The 18527-nt window shown below is 39.5% G+C and overlaps 1 pseudogene; it reads right to left on the minus strand.

The window, feature by feature from the left end:
- Positions 1-10026: 10026 nt before the first annotated feature.
- Positions 10027-12839, minus strand: LOC142177050 (lignin-forming anionic peroxidase-like; annotated as a pseudogene).
- Between the last annotated feature and the right edge of the window lie 5688 nt (positions 12840-18527).

The raw sequence follows: 18527 nt of genomic DNA on the forward strand, positions 1-18527 counted from the left end.
CGGCCTCTCGCGGCCCTGGCTCGTGGTACTGGTGGATGTCCAACCTGACCGGTAGTACGAATCCTCACCATCTATGAGAGAATGAAACATCAGAAGTTTAGTTACCAGAATCAACAGATTCGCATGACAAGAATTCAAGAATGTTAGATTTCCTAAAGGTTCTGCAGCCTCTCAAAGATAAGTACAGACGTCTTCGTACCGATCCGCAAGACTCTACTAAACCCACTCATGACTTGTGAGACCTATGTAACCTAGGCTCTGATACCAACTTGTCACGACCCAAAACCTAACCCGTCGTGATGGTGCCTATCGTGGTACTAGGCAAGCCGACACATTTCCAAAATGCATCGAACCAACGGGGTTGTAGAAAGCAAAACGACTGGTCGGGGCATTACATTCTCCACCTCTTAAACAAACGCTCATCCTCAAACGGGTCTAGAATCATACCTGGAGTACTGAATAAGTGCGGATATCTGCTCTGCATGTCCTCCTCGGCCTCTCAAGTCGCCTCCTCGACTGGTTGGCCTCTCTATTGAACTTTTATCGCAGAAATCTTCTTGGACCTCAACTAGCAAACCTGTCTGTCAACAATGGCAACTGGCTCTTCCTCATAACCTAGGCTCTCATCTAGCTGAACCGTGCTGAAGTCTAACACATGTGACCTATCGGCATGGTACCTCCGGAGCATAGACAAGTGGAAAACTGGATGAACTCCCGATAGACTGGGAGGCAAGGCAAGCTCATAAGCAACCTCCCCAACTCGCCCCAATACCTCAAACGGGCCTATAAACCTTGGGCTTAGCTTTCCCTTCTTCCCGAACTTCATGATCCCCTTCATCGGCGAGACCTTCAAGAGAACTTTCTCGCCCACCATAAAAGATAAACTACACGCCTTCTCATCCGCGTAACTCTTCTATCTGAACTATGCTGTACGAAGTCGCTCCTGAATCAACTTTTCCTTTTCCAAGGAATCCTTCACCAAATCAGTACCATATAACTTAGCCTCGCCGGGCTCAAACCATCCGATGGGTGAACGACATCGCCGATCATATAAAGCCTCAAATGGAGACATCTCGATGATGGACTGATAACTGTTGTTGTAAGAAAACTCGGCCAAAGGCAAGAATCGATCCCACTGCACTCCAAAGTCAATCACACATGCTCTGAGCATGTCCTCCAAGATTTGAACTGTCCGCTCTGACTACCCGTCGGTCTACAGATGAAAGGTTATGCTGAGCTCTACCCGGGTCCCCAACTCACTCTGTACTGCTCTCCAGAAATGCGAAGAAAACTGGGGCCCTCTATCTGATATGATGGAAACAGGCACACCATGCAACCGAAGTATCTCCTGAATATAAATCTTGGCCAACCTCTCTGAAGTATACGTGGTCACAACCGGAATGAAGTGTGCCGACTTGGTCAACCTGTCGACAATAACCCAAACTTCATCAAATTTCCTCAAGGTCTGCGGTAACGCAACTACAAAGTCCATAGTAATGCGCTCCCATTTCCACTCAGGTATAGTCATCTGCTGGAGTAGGCCACCTGGCCTCTAGTGCTCATACTTAACCTGCTGGAAATTTAGACACCTCGCGACATAATCAACTATGTCCTTCTTCATCCGTCGCTACCAATAATGTTGCCTCAGTTCGCGATATATCTTTATAGCACCTGGATGAATAGAATATCGAGAATTGTGTGCCTCCTCTAGAATCTTTTCCCTCAATCTATCAACATTAGGGACACATAGACGAACCTGGAGTCGCAGAACACCATCCTCGCCGATAGTAACCTCCTTGGCACCACCCTATAGTACCGTCTCTCTGAGAACCAAGAAGTGTTGATCATCAAACTAGCGAGCCTTGATCTGGTCGAATAGTGAAGACTGGGCAACGGCACATGAAAGAACTCAGCTGGGCTCTAAAATATCCAACCTCACAAGTTTGTTAGCCAAGGACTAAATGTCCAAAGTTAATGGCCTCTCCTCTGCTTAAATGAATGCCAAGCTACCCATACTCTCTGTCTTTCTGCTCAAGGCATCCGCAACTACATTTGCCTTGCTCGGATGGTAAATAACGGTAATATTATAGTCCTTTAGTAACACAAGCCACCTGCGCTTCCTCAAATTGAGATCCCTTTGCTTGAACAAATGCTGCAAGCTTCGATGATCAGTGTAAACCTTACAGGACACCCCATAAAGATAATGCCTCCATATCTTAAGAGCGTGAATAATCGCGTCCAACTCCAAATCATGTACAGGGTAGTTCTTCTCATGGGGCTTCAACTGACGCAAAGCATATGCAATAACACGCCCCTCTTGCATCAATATACAACCCAAACAAACGCATGAAGCGTCACAATACACAGTATACATCCCCGAACTGGAAGGCAACACTAAAACCGATGCTGAAGTCAATGCGGTCTTGAGCTTATGAAAACTCACCATACAATCATCGGACCATCAGAACGGCTCACCCTTCTGGGTCAATCTAGTCAAAGGTGTTTCAATAGATGAGAAGCCATCCACAAACCGACAATAATAACCCGCTAACTCCAAGAAGCTCCTGACCTCGCTTGCTGTGGTGGGACGAGGCCAACTCTGAACTACCTCGAGTTTCTTGGGATCAACCTTAATACCCTCGCCTGATACAACTTGCCCCAAGAATGCCACAGAATCTAACCAAAACTCACACTTGGAGAACTTAGCATTTAGCTTCTGTTCTCGCAAGGTCTGAAGCACCACTCTCAGATGTTGCTCGTGCTCTTCCATGCTACGTGAGTAGACCAAAATGTCATCAATGAAGACAATGACAAACAGATCAATATACGACATGAACACCCTGTTTATCAAATCCATAAACACCGCTGGGGCAATAGTCAAACTGAAGGACATCACTAGAAACTCATAATGGCCATATCTAGTCTGGAAAGCAGTCTTCGAAACATCCGAATCCCGAATCTTCAACTGATGGTACCCTGATCTCAAGTCGATCTTAGAGAATACCCTAGCACCCTGCAACTGGTCAAACAAATCATCAATACGTGGCAATGGGTACTTATTCTTAATGGTGACTTTGTTCAACTGGCGGTAATCAATGCACATCTACATAGTCCCATCTTTCTTCTTCACAAATAACACTGGTGCACCCCAAGACGATACACTCGGTCTGACGAACCCCTTTACTAGCAACTCCTCAAGCTGTTCCTTCAACTCCTTCAACTCTTTTGGAGCCATGCGGTATGGTAAGATATATATAGGCTGGGTACCTGGGGCCAAATCAATGCAAAAATCAATATCACGATCTGGTGGCATGCCTGGAAGATCAGAAGGAAACACATCAGAAAACTCCAGCACTACGGGTACTGAATCGATCGCCGGAGTCTCGGTAGTAGTATCTTGAACATAAGCTAGGTAAGCCAAACAACCCTTCTCGACCATGTGTCGAGCCTTCAAAAAAGAGATAACCCGACTAGATGCACTGACAGGCGAACCTTTCCACTCTAATCTGGGCAACTCTAGCATTGCCAAGGTAATAGTCTTGGCATGGCAATCAAGAATGGCATGATATGGAGATAACCAGTCCATGCCCAGGATGACCTCAAAGTCGGTCATATCAAGCAATAGAAGATCCACTCTAGTCTTATAACCACATAATGTAACAATGCAGGACCGATAGACCCGATCCACAACAACATAATCGCCCACTAGAGTGGACACATAAACAAGAATACCCAAATACTCGCGAGGAACATCCAAGAAATGAGCAAACAGAGATGACACATATGAATATGTAGACCCTGGACCAAATAATACCGAAACATCCCTACCGCAGACAAAAATAATACCTGTGATCACGGCATCTGAGGCCACTGCATCTGGTCTGGTCAGAAAAGCATAGAATCTAGCTAGAGCGCCATCTGCCTGGCCTCCACCTGCCTAGCCTCCACCTCTAGGACGGCCCCTACCCACCTGCCCTCCGCCTCTGGACAGCCGGACAGCTAGTGCGGCAGTTGGTGTTGTAATCATAGACTGAGAACCCTGTTGTACTGCCTTGCCCCCGAGTCTGGGACAAAACCTCTTCATGTGGCCAGGATACCCGCACTCATAGCAAACCCTCAGAACGGGCTGCTGACCTGAAGTCTGAACCTGATGGCCTTAATACCCACTGGAGGAACCCTGAATAGCTAGTGGGCATTAAAAACTCTCTGGCATGGAGCTGAAATAAGGCCGCACTCGAGCACCCCAAGGAGACGGCGGTGCCGGATATGTGGGCATTCTAGGCTTACCCCTCTCAAATTGACCTATGCCCCTAGACGGGGCACCACTGAACCCTCCGGAATAACGGATTCGCTTGTCCCGCGGCATCTGCTTTCGGCTCCACTGACAGACACCCTCGATCCTCCGAGGTATCTCTACAGCTAGCTCGTAAGAAGTCCCCATCTCAACCTCCCAGGCCATGGTGGCCTGGATACCATAGTGCAAACCTGTAACAAACCTCTGCACTCTCTCTCTCTCTCTGCATCAGTAGGAAGTATCATGAGGGCATGGCGAGACAACTTAGAGAATCTCGCCTCATAGTCGGTCACTGACATATGACCCTGTTGGAGTTGCTTGAACTGGAACTACAACTCTTCCCTCTAAGAGGGCGGAATATACCTATCCAAGAAAAGGCTTGTGAACTGATCCCAAGTCACAGGAGGAGAACTTGCTGGTCGGCCAAGTGAATACGATTGCCACTACCTACGGGCCCTGTCCTTCAACTAAAAAGTAGTAAAATCCACCCTGTGGGACTCTAATATCCTAATGTTGTGCAGTCTGTCACCTACACCGATCAATGAATTCCTGGGGATCCTCATGTCGCTCACCTCCGAAGATAGGAGGGTGTAGCCTAGTCCATCTGTCCAATAGCTTCTACGGCTCACCGGTTGCAGCTGGTCTGGGCTCAGGTATGGCTGTTGCCACTGGCTGGGTTCCGCCCACGGGTAGTGTGCCCGGGGTCTGATATATAGCAGTTGCATGCCCAGGAGTCTGAGCGGTAGGTATCTGTGCTCCCCCTCCCTCCTGAGATATGGCTGGGTATGCTGGAAATAAACCAGCCTGAGTCATAGTATCCATGAACCGTAGCATGCGGCCCATGACCTCATGGAATCCTGGTGCAGACATGAAATCTACCGGGGTTGGCTCTGCTGCAGGCACCCCGTCCTACCCCTCAATAATGGGATCCTTTACCGGATCCACTGGTGGCATGTTGGAGCAACTCTGGGACGTCCTCATCCTCTACCATGGGCTGGAGCCCCCCTCCCCCCGGCCTCTAGCAACAGGAGGAGCAGCTTCTCCCTGGTCTGGAACATCCGTTGTGTGCGTTCTCACCATCTGTGAGAGAATAAGAGAAAGATACTTAGTACCACATCAACTGCATGACAAGAGATGAAGAAAGAGTAGTATCCTAATACTCTATAGCCTCTCGAAGATAAGTATAGACGTCTTCGCACCGATCCGCAAGACTCTATTAGACCTGCTCATAAATTGTGAGACCTGCGTGAACCTAGTACCCTGATACCATGTTATCACGACCCAATTTCTCTTATAGGTTGTGATGGTGCCCAACGTTACCGCTAGACAAGTCAACAGTAAGTTAACCATGTGACAGTTTCTTTTAACAATTTAGAAATGGTTGATTTTTAATTATTGAATAAATAAGAAGTGAAAAATCTAATAAAATGAAGAATAAACAAATTTAAGAGCAAGTGAGGTGAAGTAAATAATCAAAATCATCAAGTGTCTACTAGCATAATTTCCAAGGCCTGGTGTCACGAGTGTATGAGCTACTAGTAGAATATACAAAAACGCTAAACTACTGTCTGAAATAAAGTAGACAGAAAGTAAATGCTAAGAATGACTTTGGGTGCTACAGAACGGGCTCCGAGGGCTGCTCACCGCAAATTCTCGGGGTATCAGGAGTGCGCGTCGTGATGATAATCAGATGCACATGCCTCATATCCTGCACAGTTAGTGCATAAGTGTAGCATGAGTACATAAACAACATGTACCCAGTAAGTATCTAGTCTAACCTCGAAGAAGTAGTGACGATGGGTCGACTTCGACACTTACTATGGGCTGACAATAAAATACTAAGATTCTAAATAAGCATGGGCTATGAAAATGATAATGAAATCTCAATAACAAGAAATAAATAAACAATTCTTTCACCCATAGTAAATCCCAAATCCGTTTCCATCATTTAACAATTTAATCTCTCAAGCCAATAAAACGATATCAAGTATAATTGGGCTCCAAGTATTATTACGCACGAACTATGCCGAGGTCGTACGGCCCGATCCAAATACATATACATATACATATACTGTGTGCACTGCCGAGAGTCGAACGACACGAACCATAGATGCATTTATTAACATGTCAAGGTGAACGACCCGCTCCCATGAGAGTAGAGGAATTTACCTCGCTCGCGAAAATGCTTGCGACGCAAGTGATTCATATATTTCTTAAGTTATTATAAGATTCTTCAATTCTTTCCGAAAATAAGAAGTCTAAACTGGAAACTTTATATCTTAACATCTTCAATCTCAGCTCTATTTAAGACAATTAGTATGCATAATCAAATAACGGTGCCAACAAAAACATGATGCAATTCTAAGACTACCCGGACATCACATGGAATATAGCTACGCACGAACTCTCGTCCCCTAGCGCATACGTAGCTCCCCACACAAGTAATTTACAACAAAATACACCTAAGGTGATGAGTTCCCTCTTATAAGGTTAGGCAAGAGACTTACCTCGTTCTCAAGTTCACTTCGGATCCACAAATATGCTTTAAATCATCAACTCGAGTCAAATGTTATATAAATTAATCAATACAATGTCCAAAAGTTCATACTCTAACTATTAAAGTGATTGCCCAATCCCAATTGAAGAATTCCTAAAATTCATTCCCGGGCCCACGTGCCCGTATTCCGAAAATTTTCGAAAAAAGATGTTACCCATAACCTCACGAACTCAAATATATAATTTTTACTACATTCCATAACCATTTTCATGGTTAAATCCCATTTTTATCAAAATCTAGGTTTTTCATCTAAACCAATAATTTCACTAATTTTACATGTTAAATCTACCCATAATCTATATAATTAACTCATATTGTGTAGAAATTACTTACCTCAAAGTGTTAGGTGAAAACCCCTCTCTAAGAGCTCCAAATATCGCCCAAGGAATGAAATAAATGAGCTAAAAATGCTTAAGTCCCGACTTAGTGGGCCGCATTTGCGGTACCGCTTCTGCGGTGCCAAGCCCGCTTCTGCGGAACTTCACAGGACCAGCGTTGGCCGCATCTGCGGATGTATTTCCTCTTTTGCGGTCTCGCTTATGCGGCTTCTCATCGCAGAAGCAGGGTCGCTTCTGCGCACACCCCTTCACTTCTGCGGACCACTGGCCAAGGCTCCAAGCCACTTTTGCGGCCAAAATGGCACATCTGCGGACTCGCACCTGCGGCCAAAAGCTCGCAGGTGCGGGCACACCAGAACTGGTGCACCAGCAGCCCTTTTGACTCTTAACTCAATCTGCGCATCGCCGGAATGGCATCCAGGCCCCCCGAGGCCCCGTCCAAACATACCAACAAGCTCAGAATCATAAAACAGACTCGCTCGCGCTCTCTAAACGTAAAAAATAACATCAAAACTAAGAATCACACCTCAAACCAAATTGAATCAACTTATGAACTTCAAGTTATACTAACTTACTCCGAACGCGCCGAAATACACTTAAACTACTCGGAATGACACCAAATTTTGCGTGCAAGTCTTAAATCACCATACGAAACTATTTTCGATCTCAGAATCCTGATTGGACCTCGATAACACCAAATCCTACTTCGAACCAAATTTAAAGAACTTTAAAACCTTCAAGGTGCAAACTATCAATAATAAGCGCTGAAATGCTCCCGGGTCATCCAAAACTCGATCCGAATATACGCCTAAGTCTGAAATTACCATACGAACCTATTGGAACCGTCAAATCCTGATTCCGAGGTCGTTTACTCGAAATGTTGACCAAGGTAAAACTTAGCCCTTTTTGCTAACCTTAAGTAACCAAGTGTTCCAATTTCAATCTGAACCCTTCCAAATCCCGAACTAACCTTCCCCGCAAGTCATAAAACAGCAAAAGCACTTACGGGGAGTCTTATTTAGGGGAACAGGGTTCTAGAAATTAAAATGACCGGTCGGATTGTTACATAACAATACTAGAATCATGAATCGCACATCGATTCAAGCCTAAGAAACTAATGAACTTCCGAATTTCAAAACTAATGTTGATTCATACCAAACCAACTCCGATTGACTTCAAATTTTGCACACAAGTCATAAATGACAGTATGGACCTATTCCAACTTTCGGAACCGGGATCCGAACTGACATTAATAAAGGCAACTCCCGGTCAAACTTCCAAGCCTTCCATTTTCTATTTTCGTCATTTCAAGCCAAATTTAACTACGGACTTCAAAATAAATATTCAGACACACTTTCAAATCTGAAATCATCATATGGAGCTATTGGAACCATCAAAATTCCATTTCTGGGTCGTTTATACATAAGTCAACATCCATTCAACCTTTTCAACTTAAGCTTCCAACCTTGAGATTCATTCTTCCGAACATATTCCGAAACACCTTAAATCCAAAATCGACGATTCACACAATTATAATGCATCATATGAAGCTATTCAAGACTTCAAATAGTAGAAAGGAGCGTAAATGTCCAAAATGGCCGGTCGGATCATTACAACAACTAGCACTCGGAGCCTAGAAAGATATAGGCACCAGTTCATTCGGTCAAAAAAGTTACAGTCGGTTATGATGATTATGCATGACAACCAACCACTATAAATACAAAAACAAATGAGGGAACTAAAGAGGTTATTATAGAGAGGTTAGAACATATATATATATATATATATAAAATAAAATAAAACTAACGGGACCTTTGTTTTGTGGGGGTGGTAGTGGGGTGTGGGGGTGGGGAGCAAGGGGTTGAATAATGTATTACTCCCTCGGTTCCTGTTACTTTTGTTAAGGGTAATTCTGGATTTTCCTTCCCTTCCTAGCCAGCTTCCTCCTCCTTTTTCTTGTTTCGTTAATCGTTATTAGCTTTTCTCATACCTTTGTTTACTAAGTTTTTATAGAACTTTTGCTTCGTTTTAAAAAAATCTTGAAGAAATGGCATGTATGAAGCAAAGCAAGGATGTGTCCTCTTCTTAGTACTATAGATGCATTCTTTCCTTCTTCTTTTTTATAATGAAAATGATTCTTAATTTATGTTACCTAAAAGATAAACTAGAAAATGATCCTTAAATTATGCTTAAATTATTGTTTTTTGGGTCTTACGAATGTACTTATATATATATATATATATATTATATATTATGCACATGGGCAGAGCTAACCCTTTGATACGGGTTCGGCTGAACCCAATAATATTTGTCCAAATCCTGTATTTGTCTTAAAAACTATTGAATTATGTACTGAATATTAATTTAGAACCCGATAACTTTAAAGAATTAGAATATTAAACTCATAAGTTTCAAATCTAGGTTCCGCCTCTGAAATTATGCATGTTGCTCGATTTTTACTTCCTATTTGGCCTGCATAGTTTTATATAGAAATACCGAGTATAATAAAATTACAAAAGAGGTATTTTAACGTTCAGATGCCATGAAGTTTAGTTACTCCTCAATCATTAATTTTTTAATATTATGACAAAGTAATGTTTTACACTTTTATTATTCCAGGACATAGGGAGGTCATTTGATGTTTCAATATTGAGGCTATATTCTAACTTAATCAATGGAGCTAAATCACATGTAAAACATTAGGTTAAAACTCTTAACTTCCTTAAAGCATAACAAACAATTTATTTCATAATTGAAACATTACATAGAGAATTAAAGAATCAAATGAATACAAATAGACTTGGCAACAAAAATACATGTAATAAGCTTTTGAATGATCAATTTATGGAGCTGCAGACAGTTCTTATGATACCATTTTGACCAGTTAGGGGACTAATATCTCCCATTCTAATCATAGCAGCAGCAAAATCAGAGGCAAATGCGCAAGGACTGTTACTATATTCAGAAACATTACTATCGGTAGATCCACCACTAAGAAGGACTTGATCTGATTGAAGAAGACCTTTTCTTTGCCTCAAGTTCTTGAAATAGTTGTTATCCAATTGATTAGGTGTAACCAAATCAAGTGGAGCTAGGTTTCCATTTTGGTCTTCTTTAGTACATTGACGTTTTCTTGTGCTAGCAAATCCAGCATCGATGTCTGTTCCATTGCCATAAATCCTATCGCGGAAAAGGAAACATTGTGCTTAGCCAATTGAATGTGCTCCTACAATCACAAAGTTTAAATCATTAGAAGTACTTCCTAATTAATTATCTGTACAATTACATGCTTGATAAAAATTCTATATATGTTTAATAATAACTTGATTAGTTTTTTCCTCATAAAGCAACCATATCCCTTGTACTAAGGCCTTTGCTTGCAAAGCTAGAAATAAGCCTATTAAGAGGATCAAATGGACCGGGGAGATCTGTTTCAGCAAGAGTATGACTTGCAGTTGTTGAACCTCTTCTTCCGAGTTTCACTGCCCATGTTGGACCTCCAACCTAATTGTAAGTTATTAACATAATATTGGTTAGTTTGACAGCTTCTTGAAGAAATGCAGGGTAAGGCTGCGTACAATAGACCCTTGTGGTCCGGCCATTCCCCCGACCCCGTGCATAGCAGGAGCTTAGGACACCAAACTGTCTTTTTTTTTAGTTTGACAATACTTTCTATATAGCATAATATTTTTTTCTTTTATAGTGTGAAGAAAACGAAATTCAAACTACGAATACTTATGAGAGTTGATGCATCTCTAGCGGCAACAAGTATGTCTACGAATACTACGAACACCAGGTTGCTGATGCGCTTAGTCGGAGGGATGACTTAGCATTGGTGTTCCTACTCGCCACCCTGAGGGGGAGCGAAATAGGCACCACCATAAAAGTCCATATATAGGATCTACTCATCAAGAATGCTGCTGCACAGTATTTGGTTGATCTAGTAGGACAGGGCAAGACTCGCCAGTTCTACATAGAAGATGGATTCTTGTAAGTGAAAGGGAACCGACTTTATGTTCCTAAAGGAGGAGATCTACAAAGGACTCTTCTGACGGAATGCCATGATACTTTGTGGGCCGGCCACCTCGGTGAAGAACGCACTATGGCATTACTTCACTGCGCATATTATTGGCCTCAAATGGCTGATGACGTCGCTCAGTATGTGAAGCCTTGTTTAGTATTCCAGAAGGACAAGTCGGACCGCTTGACATAAGCGGGACTCTTGGAACTACTACCTATTCCAAAGAGACCTTGGGAAAGTATTTCTCTGGATTTCATCACCGGGTTGCCCAAGGTCAGAGATCTCACAACTATCTTGGTTGTGGTGGATCGATTTTCCAAGTATGCTACCTTTATAGCAATCATACAATATATATCAGCAGAAGATACAACTTGACTCTTTTTCTCTCATATCATAAAATATTGGGGCCTGCCTAAAGACATCGTTAGTGATCGCGACTCACGCTTCACTAGCAATTTTTGGACCAAACTCTTTAAGTGCCTCGGGTCAAAATTGAGTCACAGCTCAAGTTTTCATCCGCAATCTGATGGCCAAACGGAGCGGTTCAATAGCATGCTAGAGGAATATATCTGCCACTTGGTAACCAGATCGCAGAAGGACTGGATGAAGCTTCTGGATGCTGCTCGACTGTGTTTTAATTCACAAAAGAGCTCTAGTACAAACAAAAGCGCTTTTGAAATTATTACCGGACAACAACCGCTACTCCCACACACCGTGAATGCACCAAACATGTCAAAATCTCCTCGAGCTGCTAGCTTCTCAAAAGAATGGAAGCGAAATTTGGAGATAGTGCAGAGCTATCTTATCAAAACCCAAAAGCGGATGAAAAGGCATACTGATCAAAATCGTCGCTTTGTTGAATACCATGTAGGAGACAAAGTGATGGTCAAAATTCCAAAGCGGTACTTATTTGCAGGGGTCCATGACCCTCGCCTATTGCAAAAATATATTGGACCCTTGTCCATTGAAGGGCACATTGGGAAAGTTGTATACCGGGTGGATACCTAAGCTTGATGGAAAATTCATCCCGTCTTCCATGTCAGTCTTCTGAAACCTTTTCGGGAAGACATGGAGGACCCTTCACGGAGCCAACTCACAATACCCAGTATTCGAGGCCCCAATTCAACCGGAAAAAGGTGTGCTGAAGCTATTCTTGTTGATCGAGTGATTCACTCCTCAAAGAAAGATCACCAAGAATTCTTGGTGAAATGGTAGGGTTGTGATGAAGAGGAGAATACACGAGAGAGGGGAACAAACCTCAAAACCTACAAGAGCCTAATTGATGATTATCTTGCAAGTAAGGCTCTAAGGATGTCGCCAACTTAGTATGTCATGGGCGGCTTTTCAGGCATGCCACATGACCCCTTGGACGCGCCCCATGGCGTCCTAGCAAGCCTCACAACGCCTAGCGCCATGGACGGCCCCGTGGTCTTGGCTGCGCACATGTGCCTTTGTCACTCCACCGATAGCCCTCGCCAGCGCCCAGCTGCAGGCTGATGCCAATAGCACCGCACGCGCAGACCGTGATGCCAATGACAAGGTTGCTGAAAACGGACCTATTTCTACCTTGTAGAAAACTAAGTCCTTTTCATTGTAAATATAGAGCAATTTTGTTTCATGTACTTCCATTATATTCCTTAAGCTTAGTTAGGTCAAGTATTATAACTTTGGTTTATTTATTTAAACATTATTAGGGGGATCAAGCAATCAATCTTTCTAGTAAGCAAGCAATTCTCTGTACTGGTGTCTCTCCCCCTCGACACTGTGTTACTTTTCTGTAATAGCTTTCATTAAAGCAATCAAGCTTTCTTTCATTCTCAATTCTCTTTTCTGTTCTCTCAATTGCTTTTAACATTGGTTTTCTCGTACGATACTAACAATCTAGTCTAGCGTACGGAGCTGGCCTCAGTTGGCGGATAGTAACTAGATGGGCATCGATTGCTTAACCTTACGTCGCCCTTCCAAAGAATCTCGGGAAGGCGCCGCGTAACAGTAAGTACTACTACAAAAAGTTCAAAAAAGAAGAGAAGACAAAAAAATCAAAAAATAAAAGGATAATGGACTACAACTACTTATGGGCAACGTATATATAACGCAGACTTTCGGCTAAAAGTTTTTGGAAAATTCTATTAAGGGGGAGGTAACAGGTAACGTTGATCTCTACTTAAGTTTTGGTGAACAGAGTTGTGCGATACTTATATCAGTGAAAGATAACGAGCATCTAATAAAATAATCAAGGTACATGTAAGTTGGCCTAAAATCTAATTGAAGGGAAAAAACAGGGAACGTTGATCTTGCAGGCACACAATAATTATTCCAACATCTTAAAATGGTCACTTGATGTTAGCCATATCTTGTTCAATTGTATTTGCTCAATGCATGGGACCAATGGATAAGAGCAGTGTTTTATTAGGCGTGAGCGTAAGGCGGGGCGTTTTATATATACCTCAGCGGGGCGTAAGCCCCATAGGTATTTAATTTTTAATATTTTATAAAATAATATAATGATAGTTAATATTTATAAACAAGTAAAATTGCATAAAAATTGAAGAAAACTATATATATGTATGCCCCATCTCCTCAAAAAACTAATCAAAATAATCTATTATACGTTACTTACAAGCACAAGTAATTTGAGTCTAAAAGAATAAAGTTTTCTATATGGAGGAACAAAAAGGATGATTAACCTGCAATTTGAAATTTGAATTTGCTGCTATGAAGAAAAATATAGTTCTCTTTGTATTTGTAAAGAAAATTAAATATTCGTTGCTTTTGGAAAATATTAGCAGACTAGCGGACAAGATAAAAAATTGGAAAAACCATGAATTAGGGCTTAAATCAATAAATAAAAAAAAAGGTCTTTACTTTTAAATTTAATACTTTTGAATATCCTTTTTAAACCTTTTGAGTAATTACCAAACTGACTTTTGAGAATTTGGGTATTATATGAAGGACTAATTCAACAAATTTTGTTTTAATTTGAAAAAGTCTCTAGGGCTTACTCATTACTAAAAAATGCGCCCTGAACGCCCGGGCGTACATCCCAAATTGCGGGGCGTACGCCTCTTGAGACTTTCGCCCCGGAGCATTTTTGGTACGCCTCGCCCCGGGGCTCTCCCCAGAAACGCCTTTTAAAACAGAGGATAAGAGAGCTGAGCTAGGCTAAAAAGCGCTTGGACGTTATATATACAATGTAGACCCCATAAATATCCACGCTATTAATGTGATGATTATAGTCACATAAATTTGTACGCTAGGTTTTACATCACAAATTTCAAAAATATTTTTTTCTTTCGTAAACATCGTGCTTAGTCAAACACCGTCGACATCACATAAATTCTTGGGACGTAACTTTTTAGTCAAATGCAAAAGATTCTGTGTTTTAGTGTGATCAATGTAATATATGGGTGGCATGTGGGCCGGGCCCGGTCCTAAGTGGGCTTCGCGGGCCCGGTCCTAAGTAGGCTGGTCCTAGGCGGGCCGGTCCTAAGCGGTCCTGGGCTTCGCGGGCTTTTTATTGGAACCGGTCCAGGACCGGGACCACGAACTAGCGGTCCCGTATTAAGTGGGCCGGTCCCGGGCCTAAGCGGGCCCAAACGGTCCTAAGCAGGCCCAAGTGGGCCCAACGAAAACTTTCTATTTTTTAAATTATTTTTATACAAGTTAGAGAAAAAAAATGGTAATAAAAATATCTAAGGCAATTCCTAGTAAATTATATTATAGAATTGTCACCTAAATTTTTTAATTCAAATTTAAAGACAAAACTATTGTAAAGAGATATTCAAAGCAATGCGTTATAAATTTATAATATATATACTATACTATACTATATATACATCTTAAGATATATAAGCTATATTCGATTTATATACTATATATACATCTTAAGATATATAAGCTATATTCGATTTATATACTATATATACATATATATATATATATATAATATAATTCGATTTACTATATATACATCTTAAGATATATAAGCTATATTCGATTTACTATATATACATCTTAAGATATGTATATATATTGAATATATCGAATATATAGTATATATATATATATATATATATATATATATATATATATATATATATATATATATATATATATATATATATATATATATATATATATATATATATATATATATATATATATATATATATATATATATATATATATATATATATATATATATATATATATATATATATATATATATATATATATATATATATATATATATATATATATATATATATATATATATATATATATATATATATATATATATATATATATATATATATATATTACGATATACTATATATACAAATCATTTCAATATACTATACTATACTGTATATATAGTATAGTATACTATATATACTATACTATACTGTATATATAGTATATCGTTTCAACTCAGATTGAGAGATTAAATCTCTTAAACAAAATTAAATGATTTGTGATCATAGGATTACTCAGATTGAGAAAATCAATTCTCCAGCTGAGAAATCTAATGATAAAAATAATGGTATTTTTGAAAATGATATTGAAGAAAAACCTATTAGTTTTAATCCTAAACATGATATGTTTTTAGGAATGATGCAAATTATTACTGCTCATAAATGGTATATCAAATGTACTATTCTCATTGATAATAGTTTTTCTATTACAAACATTGCCATGATTGATAGTGGAGCAGATGTTAGCTGCATTCAAGAAGGTTTAATACCTACGAAATATTTTTAAAAAACTACTCATATGGTTAGATCTGCATCCGGACATGCTTTAGATATAAAGTATACGCTTCCTAATACGGGTATTTGTCAGAATAAAGTCTGTATTCCTCACTTCTTTTTCTTGGTAAAAAACCAGTTATACCCTCCTATTATACCTGGAACAACGTTTATTAACGCTATTTATCCTTTTACTAGCATAGACTCGAAAGGTTTTACTGCTACCTATAAGGATAAAGAGATAAGTTATACTTTTGTTACAGATCCAGTAACTAGAAATATTAATGCTTTAATTAATATGAAGCAAAAACATGTTGATTCTTTACAATTAGAATTGTTTAGTATGAATATATTTGATACTTTAAATTCTACTAAAGTACAGGAAAAAATCAAATTGATTTCCGAGCAGATTGCTGTTGATATTTGTGCTGAGCATCCTAGTGCTTTTTGGAATCGAAAAAAGCATATTGTTACTCTTCCGTATGAAGATAATTTCTCTAAGGATGATATTCCTACTAAATCTCGACCTTGTCAGATGAACGCAGAATTGGTAGAATTTTGCAAAAAAGAGATTGATAGCTTGCTATCAAAGGGTTTGATAAAACCCTCAAAATCTCCTTGGTCTTGTACATCTTTTTATGTTAATAACGCAGCTGAAAAGGAACGTGGTGTTCCTAGATTGGTCATTAATTATAAGCCCTTGAATAAATATTTGAAGTGGGTTAGGTATCCTATTCCTAATAAAAGAGATTTATTGTCTAGATTATATGATGCCAATATATTTTCAAAATTTAATTTAAAATCTGGATATTGGCAGATTCAAATATTTAAAGAGCATACTTATAGAACTGCTTTTAATGTTCCATTTGGGCAATATGAATGGAATGTTATGCCTTTTGGTTTGAAGAATGCCCCTTCAGAATTTTAAAAAATTATGAATGATATTTTCAACCCCTATCTAGACTTCATCATTATTTATATCGATGACATTTTGGTATTTTCCAAAACACTTGAAATGCATATTAAGCATTTAGACATTTTCAAAAGAATTGTTATACAAAATGGTTTGATTATCTCAAAACAAAAAATGAGTTTATTCCAAACTAACATTCGATTCTTAGGACATTATATTTGTCAAGGAAAAATTACTCCTATTCAAAGATCGATAGATTTTGCTTCAAACTTTCCCGATGTTATTACTGATAGAACTCAGTTACAAAGATTTTTGGGAAGTTTAAATTATATTTCGCCTTTTTATAAAAATTTATCGCGTGATTTAGCCCCCTTATATGATAGGCTAAAAAAGAATTATAAAAATCCTTGGACTGATAGTCATACTACTTTGGTTAAAAATATTAAGCAACGTGTTAAATATTTACCTTACTTAACCCTTGCTAATCCTGCATGGCAAAAGATTATAGAGACTGATGCGTCTAATATTGGTTACGGAGGGATTTTGAAATAGATAAATCCCAATAATAAGCATGAATATCTGATTAGATTCTACTCTGGTAAATGGTCTGAAGCCCAGAGAAAATACGCTACTGTGGCACATGAAATGTTAACCATAGTAAAATGTGTTTTAAAATTTCAGGACGACTTATACAATCAAAAGTTTTTAATAAAAACTAACGCACAATCTGTTAAATATATGTTTAATAAAGACTTTAAACATGATGCCTCGAAAATGATATTTGCAAGATGGCACGCTCAATTAGCCCCTTTTGATTTTGAAATACAATATAAAAAGGGAATTGATAATTCTCTGCCAGATTTCTTATCCCGTGAATATTTACAGGATGGAACCCCCCTGGGGTAGGGGAAGAGGTAGAGGTTAGGGAAGATCATCCCCACAGTCCAGAGGAAGGTCATCACCTTCAGGATCGTCATACGGATCCACATCAAACTCCCCAGTTATACAAATGGGAAGAAAGAGTTTAACCAATGAGAGGATATCTCTCAGAGAAGAATCATCGATCGGACCATCTGTCCATCTGGAAGATATTCCAGAAGATAGCCTGTTATACGCACATTTGCAGGCCTATTTGACTGCTCAAAAACAGAAAGATATTTCTGCCAAGCAAAGTGATACTTTTGTTTCCATCACAAAAGATGACAATGATGATATCAAGTCATATGAGAAAGTGTCAAAAAAGGAAATGATATTTCTTTTAGAAAACTCTAACATTCAGAGAAAAGAAGAGTCGTGGAAGATATACCAAAGGTATTTAATAAATGGTTTATATTATCCGGGTGAGTCATACAAAATCCGCTCCTATTATGAAACAATACTAACCAGTACAGGCAGTGCAGATTTTCAGCACTTTTCTGGGTATAGCACAGACGAGAACGTTTATAACTTCTCAAAGATTATAATTAAACAGATCATATCTGTTGAAGACTGGGGTATATCCACAATGAAAGAAAGGCAGATAAGCCTTAACAAATCTAGAATGAATTTTACCTATTGGGATTATATCCAGGCATTTGATAAAGTGTTATACTACAATAATGATCGAAACAAACATACTTGGTTTATTAAAGTATGTGCAAAGATATTTGCAGAAGC

This window comes from Nicotiana tabacum, chromosome 23 (genome assembly GCF_000715075.1).
Source record: "Nicotiana tabacum cultivar K326 chromosome 23, ASM71507v2, whole genome shotgun sequence".
NCBI lineage: Eukaryota > Viridiplantae > Streptophyta > Magnoliopsida > Solanales > Solanaceae > Nicotiana > Nicotiana tabacum.